The sequence below is a fragment of the Gobius niger genome, assembly GCF_951799975.1.
Source record: "Gobius niger genome assembly, chromosome: 22".
NCBI classification, from domain to species: domain Eukaryota; kingdom Metazoa; phylum Chordata; class Actinopteri; order Gobiiformes; family Gobiidae; genus Gobius; species Gobius niger.
The window spans coordinates 9,428,137-9,441,686 of record NC_136873.1 but is presented as its reverse complement, the minus strand read 5'-3'; positions in this window follow the sequence as shown (position 1 = coordinate 9,441,686).

Below are 13,550 nucleotides of genomic sequence, written 5' to 3'. Positions count from 1 at the left end.
CATTTTTTATCAATTTTTTTGTCACATTTTTGTCATTTTTTTGTATTTTTTTTTTGTCATATTTTTGGCAAATTTCAATGATCTGAATTGAGGAAATGTTTCTTGTTTTGAGCGGTTTTCACTCATTTAGACACTTTTCCTGATCCAGTTCTAGGGTAAATCTCGCTTGAAATAAGAAAGTAAAATTGCCAATGAGATAAGACCAATGTTCTTTCCCCATTGGCAAAGAAAATGAGCTGAAATAAGGACGAAATGTATCGAAACGAGTCAGAAACATCTCAGAACAAGTGAAATAATCCAGGACAAATGCCCAACAACTTCTTAACCAGTCACAACAACTAACATTGTGATTATTTTGCTCAAATTGAGATGTTTATACTGATCTAGTTAATGACTTTTTGCAGTGCAGACAGGCAAAGGAAGACTGTTCCACAGAGAAGGTCACCTCTCCTTTTAGGAACCTCCAACGACGTTACAAATGCACGGACAGCCTCTGTAAAACCATGAAAGGAAGGTTGGACTGAGACAACCAGCCCCTGACTATGTGACAAAAGTCTGCTCTCACGTGACTTAAACTCAAAGCTCACTTAAGCTTCAGTTCAAAGGTAAGATCTGAAGCTTTTTGTGAGATTTTACATTGTTTAGAATCTAATCAACCACAGCGCCCCCTAGTGTGGCTCTGAAAAGCAAAGCCTTGTTAGTGCTTTTGTCACAGTCGTTTTAATGCAGTTATTTTCAGGCCAGTTTCTCAGATTTTGTGTCTGTAAAGTTGAAACCATGTGAAGCTGGTCTTAAACCTTGGATCAGGACTGTGTGCCGGGGGCGTTACTCATCTGTGTTGTTTTTGTCACAGGTCAAAGGTCAAAGGTTTCACGCCGACTCCTCCTGCAGGGGGCAGCGCTGCGCAACATCTTTATGGGACAAAGTGAGTTCAGTCTTTTCTAATTGACTCTAATTGTTTCAAAGTGAAGATATTACCGCGCGGGCGTCGCTCCTCAGGTGTCACTACGCCTTACACCATGGTCTGGGTGAATACTGGACTCTGATTGGCCGGTGCATTATTTTGGTGTAACCGCACACGTAGTCCGGTAGTTAAATCACTGGGATGTCACTCCGCTGTGGCGTCTCCATAGCAACGCCTGACACAGCTGAGTCAGATAAAGGCGTAATTAGTGACTGACAGGAACGTATGAGATGGATTTAGTGTTTGCTAAATGTTTGTAGAGGAGAGTGAGCAGCTAGGTTAGCTACTGTTAATAACATATGAGCTTTACATTTCTATTGGAAACGGTTAAGGCGATTCATCATTTTCAGGCGAACATAAAATGATCCTGCATTGACAAAAAAACGGCAAAAAAACAACAAAAAAACCGACAAAAAACCGACAAAAAAATGACAAAAAAATGACAAAAAATGACAAAAAATGACAAAAAATGACAAAAAAACGACTAAAAAAATGACAAAAAATGACAAAAAAATCGACAAAAAACCGACAAAAAACCGACAAAAAACCGACAAAAAAATGACAAAAAATGACAAAAAAACGACTAAAAAAATGACAAAAAAATGACAAAAAAATGACCAAAAAAATGACAAAAATATGACAAAAAACGACAAAAAAACACAAAAAAACTACCAAAAAATGACAAAAAATGACAAAAAAACACAAAAAAACGACAAAAAAAAAATCCTGGATCCTGATTGGCTGGTGCATTATTTTGGTGTAACCGCACACGTAGTCCGGTAGTTAAATCACTGGGATGTCACTCCGCTGTGGCGTCGCCATAGCAACGCCTGACACAGCTGAACCAGATAAAGGCGTAATTAGTGACTGACAGGAACGTATGAGATGGATTTAGTGTTTGCTAAATGTTTGTAGAGGAGAGTGAGCAGCTAGGTTAGCTACTGTTAATAACATATGAGCTTTACATTTCTATTGGAAACAAGCAACAAAACTGGAACAATGATGGAAATGTGACAAAAAAAAGTGACAAAAACTTGATGAAAAAGTGGCAAAAATGTCACAAAAATGTCATAAGAAATTGACAAAAAATGGAGGAAAAAATGACAAAATAAATAAATAAAAATGACAAAAAAATGACAAAAAAACGAAAGAAAAAAATGACAAAAAAATGACAAAAAATGGAGGAAAAAATAATAAAAAGTACAAAAAAAAATGAAAACAAATATTGAAAAAAATGAGAAAAAAAAAGACAAAAATTGACAAAAAATGAAAAAAAAAACCAACAAAAAAACGTCAAAAAAATGAAAAAAAAAACTGGAAAAAAATGCCCACGAGTGGCGCATATCGGTGTTTCCTTCCAGGGAAAAGTGTTTCCGGGTTAGTCCTGTTGTGTTGTGATTCTGTGCTGATGTTGTGTCGTTGAGCCTGACTGAGATCCTCGTAATAGCTGCGGAGAATGACTCGCTCTGAGACCAGCCTTCAGTGACCGGCTAATAACCCACACAAAATAGTCCCGTAGTCTGGCACATTTAGTGACTTTAGTTTAGTAATGCAGGAGGAACAACACTGTGTCGGGCGTTAGAACCGTCTAATGCGGCTCCCAGGTGTTTAGTCCTTACTTATAACATGGGACCCTTTGTATCTGCTTAGAAACATGTTGTGTTCGTCGTAAAGAGACAGTTGAGTCTGTTTTTACTCTGAGCTAAAACTAAGATGTTCAGGAGGAAACTAGACTCAAATCTCTACAATGTCACTGTGGGAATAAACTGTTTGACCTGCAGAAGAGCCACTTTACTGATGAGCCTCACGTCACTAATGAGAGCTGACTTTGTCTGTCCTGTAGGTGGCGCTCTCACTGACACATGGCTTCAAACCAACCACACTGTTCTCACAGCAGAGAGCGGAGATCCAGTAAAAGCGAGCCGCCATGTTTTTCAGATTCAGATATAGACCCAGCGTTGATTGCAGATAAACTGTGTGCACTTGCTGACGAGATGTCAAATGATCCAGAACTACAAAGGCTTTTGAAAGAACTAGATCTAAAACGACAGAACGACTGGAAAGCAATCGTTACTTCAGTGGCTGCTGGCGCTCTGGGGCTTTGGGCACATTTCACTCAAGATACCCTTGTAGCTGCTGTAGCTGCAGGAGTAGGAGGAGCCATAGGAGTTCTTCTCCACTTCAGAAACACAGATATTTATCAAACACTCACCAGGAAGTTCTCAGACATGCTGACTTCTCTGGTTCCCCGTCTGGAGAAGATGGAGGAGCATCTCCTTGAGCTGAGAGATGTGGAGACAGACCCGGTGGAGAAGAGAACCCTGGACGACGTTCTCCTGAATCTGTCTGAAGTGAAGTCCAGCGGTGACCAGCTCAGAGCAGGTCACAGCTCCTTCTCAGAGCTCCAGGAAGTGCTCAGGAAAGTGCTGCACTTTGGAACAATGCTCCAGCAAACGGTGGAAAAACACCACAAAGACTGACTCCCTGGAGACGAGAGACCGTGGGGTTCAGGGCTGAGGGTCCAGGCACAACATCAACATCAGGCGACGAGGTGAGAGACTCGACCAAAGCTCCAGAAAGATCTGACTCCCTGGAGACGAGAGACCGTGGGGTTCAGGGCTGAGGGTCCAGGACACAACATCAACATCAGCGACGAGGTGAGAGACCAAAGCTCCAGAAAGATCTGACTCAGGACTAGGGCTGCTCCATTATTGAAAAAAACAATAATCACGATTATTTTTGTCATAATTGAAATCACGATTATTCAAACGATTATTTGTTGCCTTTAAAAAAATCCAGCAAAAAAAGTGACAAAAATCCATCAAAAAAGTGACGAAAATCCAGCAAAAAAGTGACAAAAATCCAGTAAAAAAATGACAAAAATCCAGCAAAAAAATGACAAAAATCCATCAAAAAAGTGACAAAAATCCATCAAAAAAATGACAAAAATCCATCAAAAAAGTGACAAAAATCCAGCAAAAAAGTGACAAAAATCCATCAAAAAAGTGACAAAAATCCATTAAAAAAATGACAAAAATCCATCAAAAAAGTGACAAAAATCCAACAAAAAAGTGACAAAAATCCATCAAAAAAGTGACAAAAATCCATTAAAAAAGTGACAAAAATCCATCAAAAAAGTGACAAAAATCCATTAAAAAAGTGACAAAAATCCATCAAAAAAAAGACAAAAATCCATTAAAAAAGTGACAAAAATCCATCAAAAAAAAGACAAAAATCCATCAAAAAAGTGACAAAAATCCAGCAAAAAAGTGACAAAAATCCATTAAAAAAGTGACAAAAATCCAAAAATTTAAATTAGAAAAAAAAAAAACTTGAAAACAAAAAAACAATTATAATCGATTTTTTGCGATTATGCTAATTTTGTAATCGTTTACTGTTGTAATCGAAATCGTAATCGAATTTCGATTAATTGCACAGCCCTACTCAGGACACTGGACTGGAGCCATCTCCTCTTCAGCACATGCACAACAAAAGGAGCCACAGTTGGATCCACAAGAGCAGAGGAGACTCTTAAATGACCCTGTGTTGAACTTAATCTATAATAAAGTAAATGTAAGTGGAGTTATTGTCCAGACTGAACCGTCTGGACTCTGCTTTTTCTGCTCCAGTTCTTTACTTTCTGACCCACCCCCTGTTTTTAATGGGAATGTGTAAGGAGAAGAAACACACGAGCCTTATGAATCTGCTGGTTCTGTAGGACAAGTACTGTATGTATGTAACACTTCATGCCTTGTGTGTATTAACTGATGCTCAGTATCTGCTGCAACATGTGATTTACATTACTTTACATTAGAATCTTTAAGATTTTCTTTTCCTCAAAACCTTTGGAATTTTTAAATGTACATGTTTTGCTCTTTTTTCTCTAATAACAGTGGCTCTATATGGTTTTATGGATAATACAAAGTCGAGTGTTGTTTTAGCGACACCTGTGGGTCACATGACGTCATTAAAGCTGCCACAGTTAAGGTTCTGTATTTGTCCACACTTATATATTCAGGATTATTATGTACCTTATATCACTGTCATCATTCTGTATATTTCCTGATTTATTATCATTAAGTACAATAATCTTTATATATTTCTTATTTGTTATTAATCTAAAGCAGTCGTTGTAAACGCCTGTTTAACTGTTTAAGCTGTCAGTGCTGTTGATTCAGAGCTTTGCAATAAAATTCACAAAATCATAAAGTGGTGTTTTTATTAACAACTTACAAGCAAACAGTGTGTGTGTGGTTTCCTGTTAGTTTTATAATAGAAACAGTATTAAAGAAGTAATATTAATGTCCTTATTATAATGTTCACAAGTTAAAGGCCCTACACCTGATTTCTTTATGGTGATTTCATGTTGAAATTAATAAAATCTCAGGTCAGTTTTCCAGCATTTCTGAGACCGTGACCCTGAACAGCAGTTATAGTAGTAGTAATACTATTAGTCATTATCAAATATTCAAACATGTCCCTGAAAACAGACTTTAATGAGTGCTTCCACATTTGAATTGCTTAATGGCTTCTCACATTAGGGTTAGGGACACCTGTGTTCACTTGGGCCTAAAACAAACGTATAAAAGATGACAGTTTGAAAGTTCATGTCGTTGTCATTTGCAGGGGCGGCTAGAACTTTGTCACATTTACTCAAGTGCAGACGTTTGCTTTAATAACAACTTAAAGCGACAGAATCAAAGCTGAAGCTGCAGTGACTTTAAAGAGACACGTCTGTGAATGATCTGAAGCCACAGGTCACTTCCATGGCTTCCTTTTCACAGAAACAAACAAAACAATCTGTACATGAAGTGCTCAGACCATCTCTGCAGATGCACTGATGAGTCTCAGCTGTTTCCTTCACTCTGCCTTCAGAATAAAAGAACCTGTTTCCTTCACTCTGCCTTCAGAATAAAAGAACCTGTTTCCTTCACTCTGCCTTCAGAATAAAAGAACCTGTTTCCTTCACTCTGCCTTCAGAATAAAAGAGCCTGTTTCCTTCACTCTGCCTTCAGGATAAAAGAACCTGTTTCCTTCACTCTGCCTTCAGGATAAAAGAACCTGTTTCCTTCACTCTGCCTTCAGAATAAAAGAACCTGTTTCCTTCACTCTGCCTTCAGAATAAAAGAACCTGTTTCCTTCACTCTGCCTTCAGAATAAAAGAACCTGTTTCCTTCACTCTGCCTTCAGAATAAAAGAACCTGTTTCCTTCACTCTGCCTTCAGAATAAAAGAACCTGTTTCCTTCACTCTGCCTTCAGAATAAAAGAACCTGTTTCCTTCACTCTGCCTTCAGAATAAAAGAACCTGTTTCCTTCACTCTGCCTTCAGGATAAAAGAACCTGTTTCCTTCACTCTGCCTTCAGAATAAAAGAACCTGTTTCCTTCACTCTACCTTCAGGATAAAAGAACCTGTTTCCTTCACTCTGCCTTCAGAATAAAAGAACCTGTTTCCTTCACTCTGCCTTCAGAATAAAAGAACCTGTTTCCTTCACTCTGCCTTCAGAATAAAAGAACCTGTTTCCTTCACTCTGCCTTCAGAATAAAAGAACCTGTTTCCTTCACTCTGCCTTCAGAATAAAAGAACCTGTTTCCTTCACTCTGCCTTCAGAATAAAAGAACCTGTTTCCTTCACTCTGCCTTCAGAATAAAAGAACCTGTTTCCTTCACTCTGCCTTCAGAATAAAAGAACCTGTTTCCTTCACTCTGCCTTCAGGATAAAAGAACCTGTTTCCTTCACTCTGCCTTCAGAATAAAAGAACCTGTTTCCTTCACTCTGCCTTCAGGATAAAAGAACCTGTTTCCTACACTCTGCCTTCAGAATAAAAGAACCTGTTTCCTTCACTCTGCCTTCAGAATAAAAGAACCTGTTTCCTTCACTCTGTTCACTCTGCCTTCAGGATAAAAGAACCTGTTTCCTTCACTCTGCCTTCAGAATAAAAGAACCTGTTTCCTTCACTCTGCCTTCAGAATAAAAGAGCGCTTCCTGTCTGACGAACGTTCACAACAAAAGGCCAGTGTTGGGGAAGTTCCTCCAGGGGGAGACACTGCACCAAACATGATTAACCTCTGACCCCCCGCCTTCACCGAGCAGATCTTCTCCAGCTCAGCTTTACCCAAATCTAGAAGCTTCACGAGCGCCTGTGTCAAAGCAAGTCCAACACATGTGCAACATGAAATTACAAAAGACAAAAGAGAAAACAGAGACATTCATGACCAGAGGAGGAGAGTCTTTACTCAACAGCAGGGTCTCAGACTTCCAGATGTTTCCAATCAGCCACACATCTGCTGAGCTTCTACATTTGAAATCACAGACTTAGACAATTAGTTTTTTTGTAATGAATCCCAGTTTGGTTCAGCTCAGATTCAGCTCATGTAAATAAGGTGGAGTCTCTGACCTCTGACCTCTGACCTCAGGCCTGTTTGTGCCCACAGTTAGAACTGATGGGCTTATACTTTTACTGTCAGTGTTTCTGTAATTATTTGCAGTATTTTAATACATTTCCATATTCTGTATTGTTAATGTAACTGTGGATCATGTGTTCGTGTCTTTAATAAAGAGTAAATTCATGGACCTGATGATGCAGCTCTGAGAGAAAAGGCTCCTCACTTTACTGTAGTTTTAACACTAATACATGAGTTCACTTTAAGTCCTAAAGGTAAAAATGTAAAGGTGCTTTTTGTCTTTCTGCTGCTGTAACTTTTCCAGCTCATGTTTATCTGAACTGAAGTTTCTCCTCATGTTCTGAGTCTCCTCCTGGTCCAGAAGCTCCTCCCTCTCAGGCGCTGCTTTAGTTTCTCTGTTGAATAAAGTTGATAAGTCGTCTGCAGAAGCGCCGCGTCTCCCTGATGTCTGATGTTGACGTTCTCGCGTCCGCAGCAGCGTCATGGGAAATGTAGTTCTAACGTGTTTAATGTAATTTACCGGCGGGCCGCATTTGGCCCCCGGGCCGCATGTCTGAGACGCCTGCTCAACAGTCATGTTGAGCATGTTGTAATTTTTTTGTCAAATTTGTCTCACTTTTTTGTCAATTTTTCGTCCATCTTTTCCTCGATTTTTCGTCAAATTTTTATCACTTTTTCGTCAAATATTTGTCCATTTTTTGTCATTTTTTGTAAATTTTTCATCACTTTTTCGTCAATGTTTTCCTCGATTTTTTGTCAAATTTTTGTCATTTTTTTGTCCATTTTTTGTCATTTTTTGTACATTTTTTGTCACTTTTTCGTTAAATTATTCGCATTTTTTGTCAAATTCTTATAACTTATTCGTCCATTTTATCGTCAATGTTTTCTCACTTTTTTCACATTTCCATCCTTGTTTTCGTCTCAGTTTTGTTGCATGTCTGAGACGCCTGCTCAACAGTCATGTTACTTTGAAATACTGTGACTCAAGTAAAAGTAAAAAGTACTGTATGATAAAGAAGTGACAGTAAAACTAAATCAGTGTTTCTGTGGCGCTGGGTGTTTTACTTCAGAGTAAAATAGTTGCCCCCCCATTACAAACTGTTTGAGGTCATAAAACTACATGTAAATCCTGTTATATATGTTTGCTTGTTTAAGCTGGACTGTTTGAATGTAACCTGCAGTACTCGGCCGCGCCAGCAGGGGGCGCGCGCTGCGCTCGGCCTCAGTATTGGCGCTGTAGAAGAAGTCAGCGCCTGATATGAGAGAAGCAAAGGCAGCTCCGGTTGTAACTGTTTTCCTACATGTTTTACAGGTAAGCTGGCGGGTAAAACGCACATTCAACAGGAGGAGACTTTCTCCTCCACCTTTTACAGGAACTTATGTTAAGCTACGAAGTGTTTGCTATATTTTATTTGTCTAAAAACGAGTCACGACGGAGCGAACGTTTCTAAGATGGCGGCCGCTGGTCCAACGGTCACCGCGGAGACCAAACAAAACTGTTTTAATTCTGTACAAGGTGAAGTTCACCACATGAGCGCCCAGAGATACTGGAGAACCTGATGCTAAAGGCCAGTTCTGCTGTTGGACCATGGGGAGATGTTTTAGAGGCGCCCAAAATACTTTTTAAAATCCTATTTATTAACCTCTTAACTCCCGCCTGAACCGAGAGCATTTCCTCCAGTTCAGCTTTACCCAAATCCTGTAGGCCAGTGTAACGCCTCATCTGAAAGACCTACAAAACTAAATGGATCTTTTCCTCACGGCAGATTTTTTTTCATCACTTTTTTTGTTGGGCAGTCGGCTCATTTTTGTCAAATTTTCGTGACTTTTTTGTCACTTTTTCGTCAAATTATTCGCATTTTATTGTCAAATTCTTTTCACTTTTTCGTCCATTTTTTCCTCAATTTTTTGTCAAATTTTTGTCATTTTTTGTAAATTTTTTGTCACTTTTTCGTCAAATTATTCGCATTTTTTTGTCAAATTTTTCTCACTTTTTCCCACTTTTTTCTCACTTTTTTCTCACTTTTTTCTCACTTTTTCGTCAAATTATTCCCAATTTTTGGTCAAATTTTTCTCACTTTTTTCTCACTTTTTTCTCACTTTTTTTTCACTTTTTCGTCAAATTATTCCCATTTTTTTGTCAAATTCTTATAACTTTTTCGTCCATTTTATCGTCAAATTTTTCTCACTTTTTTGTCAAATTTTTGTACATTTTTTGTCACTTTTTCGTCAATGTTTTCTCACTTTTGTCACATTTCCATCCTTGTTTTCGTCTCAGTTTTGTTGCTATTTTCACACTTTTTCCCAGAAGCTTTTGGATTGGGGTAAAGCTGGAGAAAATGTGCTCGGTTCAGGTGGGAGTTAAGGGGTTGATCTGAGTGAAGCAAAGGCAGCTCCGGTTCTAACATTATTCTCACATGTTTTGCAGCTTGTGCCACCGTCGGCCATCTTTCCACACGTGTAGAGGTCACACTACAACACTGCTGTGGGGGGGTCGGGACTGGACCCGCCTTGTAATCGTGCAGTGTGGGTCCCAATCAGGGATCAGCTGACTGGGCTCGAGCGCCACCTGATTCCTGCAACATGGAGGACGAGCTGATGGCGTCACGTTACTATGGAGACGGGGAGAGACGGAAACCTGGACTGACGGGTAATATCTTGTACGACCAACTTTAATGAATTCTAAACATGTTGTCCTGTTTTCTGCTTCAACACATGAAGTAAACGTGAGGAACATGTTCATGCACCGTCGTATTGATTTATTTATTACACCTTTAGCTTTGACTCTGCACATTTAAAGGAACAGGCCAGCGTTTTTCCATACTGAGATATGTTCTTACCTGAGCTGTGACGAGTTCTTTAGGACCTGTCTGATCTTCAGTCACGTAAACACAGCGCAGACGGCGTTAGCATTTAGCCTCTCTCTCTCTCCTCTATAGCTCCACAACAGGTCAAGATAGAAGCGTTTTCCCTATTTAAATATGGTTACGTGAAGTGTTCCACTACAAAGTATAATTACACACAATTAAACGATGTGGATTTTCTAAGCGGATAAAAGGGGGGACTATATTGTAAGGCGTAATAATACCAGGAGTAGTTTGGCATCCGCGCAGTAAAGTGAAGATTACTGCGCGGATTTCAAACTTGTGTTTTTGTCTTTTTTTTTTGTCATTTTTTGTCATTTTATTGTAAAGATTTTTCTTCATTTTTTGTAATTTTTTTTCATTTTTTTTTATTTTTTCCATTTTTTATTTATCTTATTTTTTTTATTAAATTTTTTTTTTTGTCAAATTTTTGTCCGTTTTTTTTCATTTTTTTTCTTCATTTTTGTTCATTTTTTTGTCTTGTCATTTTTTTGTCCGTTTTTTGTCTTTTTTTTCATTTGTTTTTTTATTTGTTTTTTTTTTGTCTTTTTTTGTCATTTTGTTGTAGTTTTTTGTCATTTTTTGTAATTTGGCATCCACACAGTAAAGTGAAGATTACTTTCGAACTCCTCCTGGTATTATTACGCCTTACAATATAGTCCCCCCTTTTATCCGCTTAGAAAATCCACATGTTTAATTGTGTGTAATTATACTTTGTAGTGGAACACTTCACGTAACCATATTTAAATAGGGGAAACGTGGAAGAGCTTGACCTGTTTTGGAGCTATAGAGGAGAGAGGGAGAGGCTAAATGCTAACGCCGTCTGCGCTGTGTTTACGTGACTGAAGATCAGACAGGTCCTAAAGAACTCGTCACAGCTCAGGTAAGAACATATCTCAGTATTAGGGATGCACGATAATATCGGCCGCCGATAATTATCGGCATTTATCGGCATTTTGGCGCTATCCCCGATAAAGCCGATAAAAAAAATTCGGCCGATAATTACGCCCGATAATTATAAGCTCAAACTACATTGAATCTGCGGCTCCAGCTCGCTGCCTTTCTCTCGGCGGCGCCGCCCCGCACGTCCTGCAGCCCGGAGCTGCTGCAGACTCAGGACAGCACATTTACAGCAGCAGATACACGCTCTCCACGGCCGACTTCTGCACGGCTTTAGCTGAAAAAAATACGATGAGTATTCCAGCGAAACAGCGCTGTCAGGCGCTCTCCGTGAAGGAAGAGTTTATCGACTTTTTACATCGAAGTAACTTCAACATTAGCACCGCAACAAAATGAGAAAAAGACGAGGAAATGCGAACCGCGGACCCGCTCACGTAAGTGAGCATTACTGGAACACAGCGGGGCCTGAACACCCATGTATTATCTTAGCATTTCTGATCAAATATACACGATAGACCCACGATTAAAGCGCTATGAACGAGAGAAGAATCACATTGATGAAATGAGCCACGCAGCTAAGAGTTTTTTTTTTTTTTTACCACACGAGGCACAAATGCATAAATGAGCCCAATGCAGGATTATATTCCAGCATTGTAAATAAGAATTCATTAGTATGATGTCAACAAAAAGAAAAATACTAGGAATGAAGTAGTAGTAGTAATATTCTTCTTTTCTTTTTTTTTTTTAATAAGATGTGGCACAGATGAACAGAGACAGATCTGCTCAGATGATGGAACTGTAAAAAAATAGAGCTTTAGAAAAAGGTGGAGACTCAAACCCAAAGTAAAACTCATTATTTCATTTATATTTATACACTTGTATATTGCTTGGTAGAGTTAATATATTTTGGGCAGAACTGTGAACTGTTACAGTGAGTTCTTGTCACAAAATAAAGTGCAAATATATATACATAATTATCGGTGTCATTATCTGTTATCGGTATCGGGACATGCGGAATTATCGGTTATCGGTTATCGGTTCAAATTGGCATTATCGTGCATCACTACTCAGTATGGAAAAACACTGGCCTGTTCCTGTAAGGTTTCTGATCAGCTGGTTGAGCCACTGCCCGTTTGAATCTTATATACTTTACTGTCAAGGATTCAAATCAGTGAGCACTTCATTTGCATGTTGGAAACACATATTGTAAGTGTGATATTAGTTAAAGAGGGGGTGTTCTGCTTTAAAGAGGGGGTGTTCTGCTTTAAAGAGGGGGTGTTCTGCTTTAAAGAGGGGGTGTTCTGCTTTAAAGAGGGGGTGTTCTGCTTTAAAGAGGGGGTGTTCTGCTTTTTTCAGTCCCATAGCACCAGTCTATATCTCACTACAATGATGACAAACCTTCTGTTGGTCTGTAAATGCAGTAAATTAGAATAACTGCCTTGTATAAAATGTCTCTCTCAAAATGGCTGTAGTGAATGGCAAAAATGTGACAAAAAAATGACAAAAAAATAACAAAAATATGACAAAAAATGACAAAAAATGACAAAAATGTGACAAAAAATGACAAAAATGTGACAAAAATGTGACAAAAATGTGACAAAAATGTGACAAAAAAATGACAAAAATGTGACAAAAAAATGACAAAAATGTGACAAAAAAATGACAAAAAATGACAAAAAAAAAGACAAAAATGTGACAAAAAAAAGACAAAAAATGACAAAAAAAGACAAAAATGTGAAAAAAAAGACAAAAATGTGAAAAAAAGACAAAAATGTGAAAAAAAAAGACAAAAATGTGACAAAAAAAAGACAAAAATGTGACAAAAATGTGACAAAAAATGACAAAAAATGTGACAAAAAAATGTGACAAATGTGACAAAAAAGGACAAAAAAATGACAAAAAAAGACAAAAAATGACAAAAAAATGACAAAATAATGACAAATGTGACAAAAAAGTGACAAAAAAATGACAAAAATGACCAAAAAAATGACACAAAAATGACCAAAAAAGTGACAAAATATAGGCCTCTGTCTCTTTAAGAACCTCTGAGCCTTTAGACACGCCCCCTCCACACGCTGTCTGTGGCATCAGTGGGGAGGGGGTTCTGCTGAGGAGCAGTGGTTGGTTACTCGGCTCGGAGGCGTCTCCAGGAGGTGGGGGCGTTCCTAGGAGGACTCAGGCAAACCTATCCCTAAAATGGCCGCCATCAGAGTTTTTACAGATTACTCAAAATGGCCGCCGTCAGAGTTTATACAGATTACTCAAAATGGCCGCCGTCAGAGTTTATACAGATTACTCAAAATGGCCGCCGTCAGAGTTTATACAGATTACTCAAAATGGCCGCCATCAGAGTTTTTACAGATTACTCAGAAATACGTGAATGTGCCAAGGCAACACTTCAGCCATGTTTTTAATGAG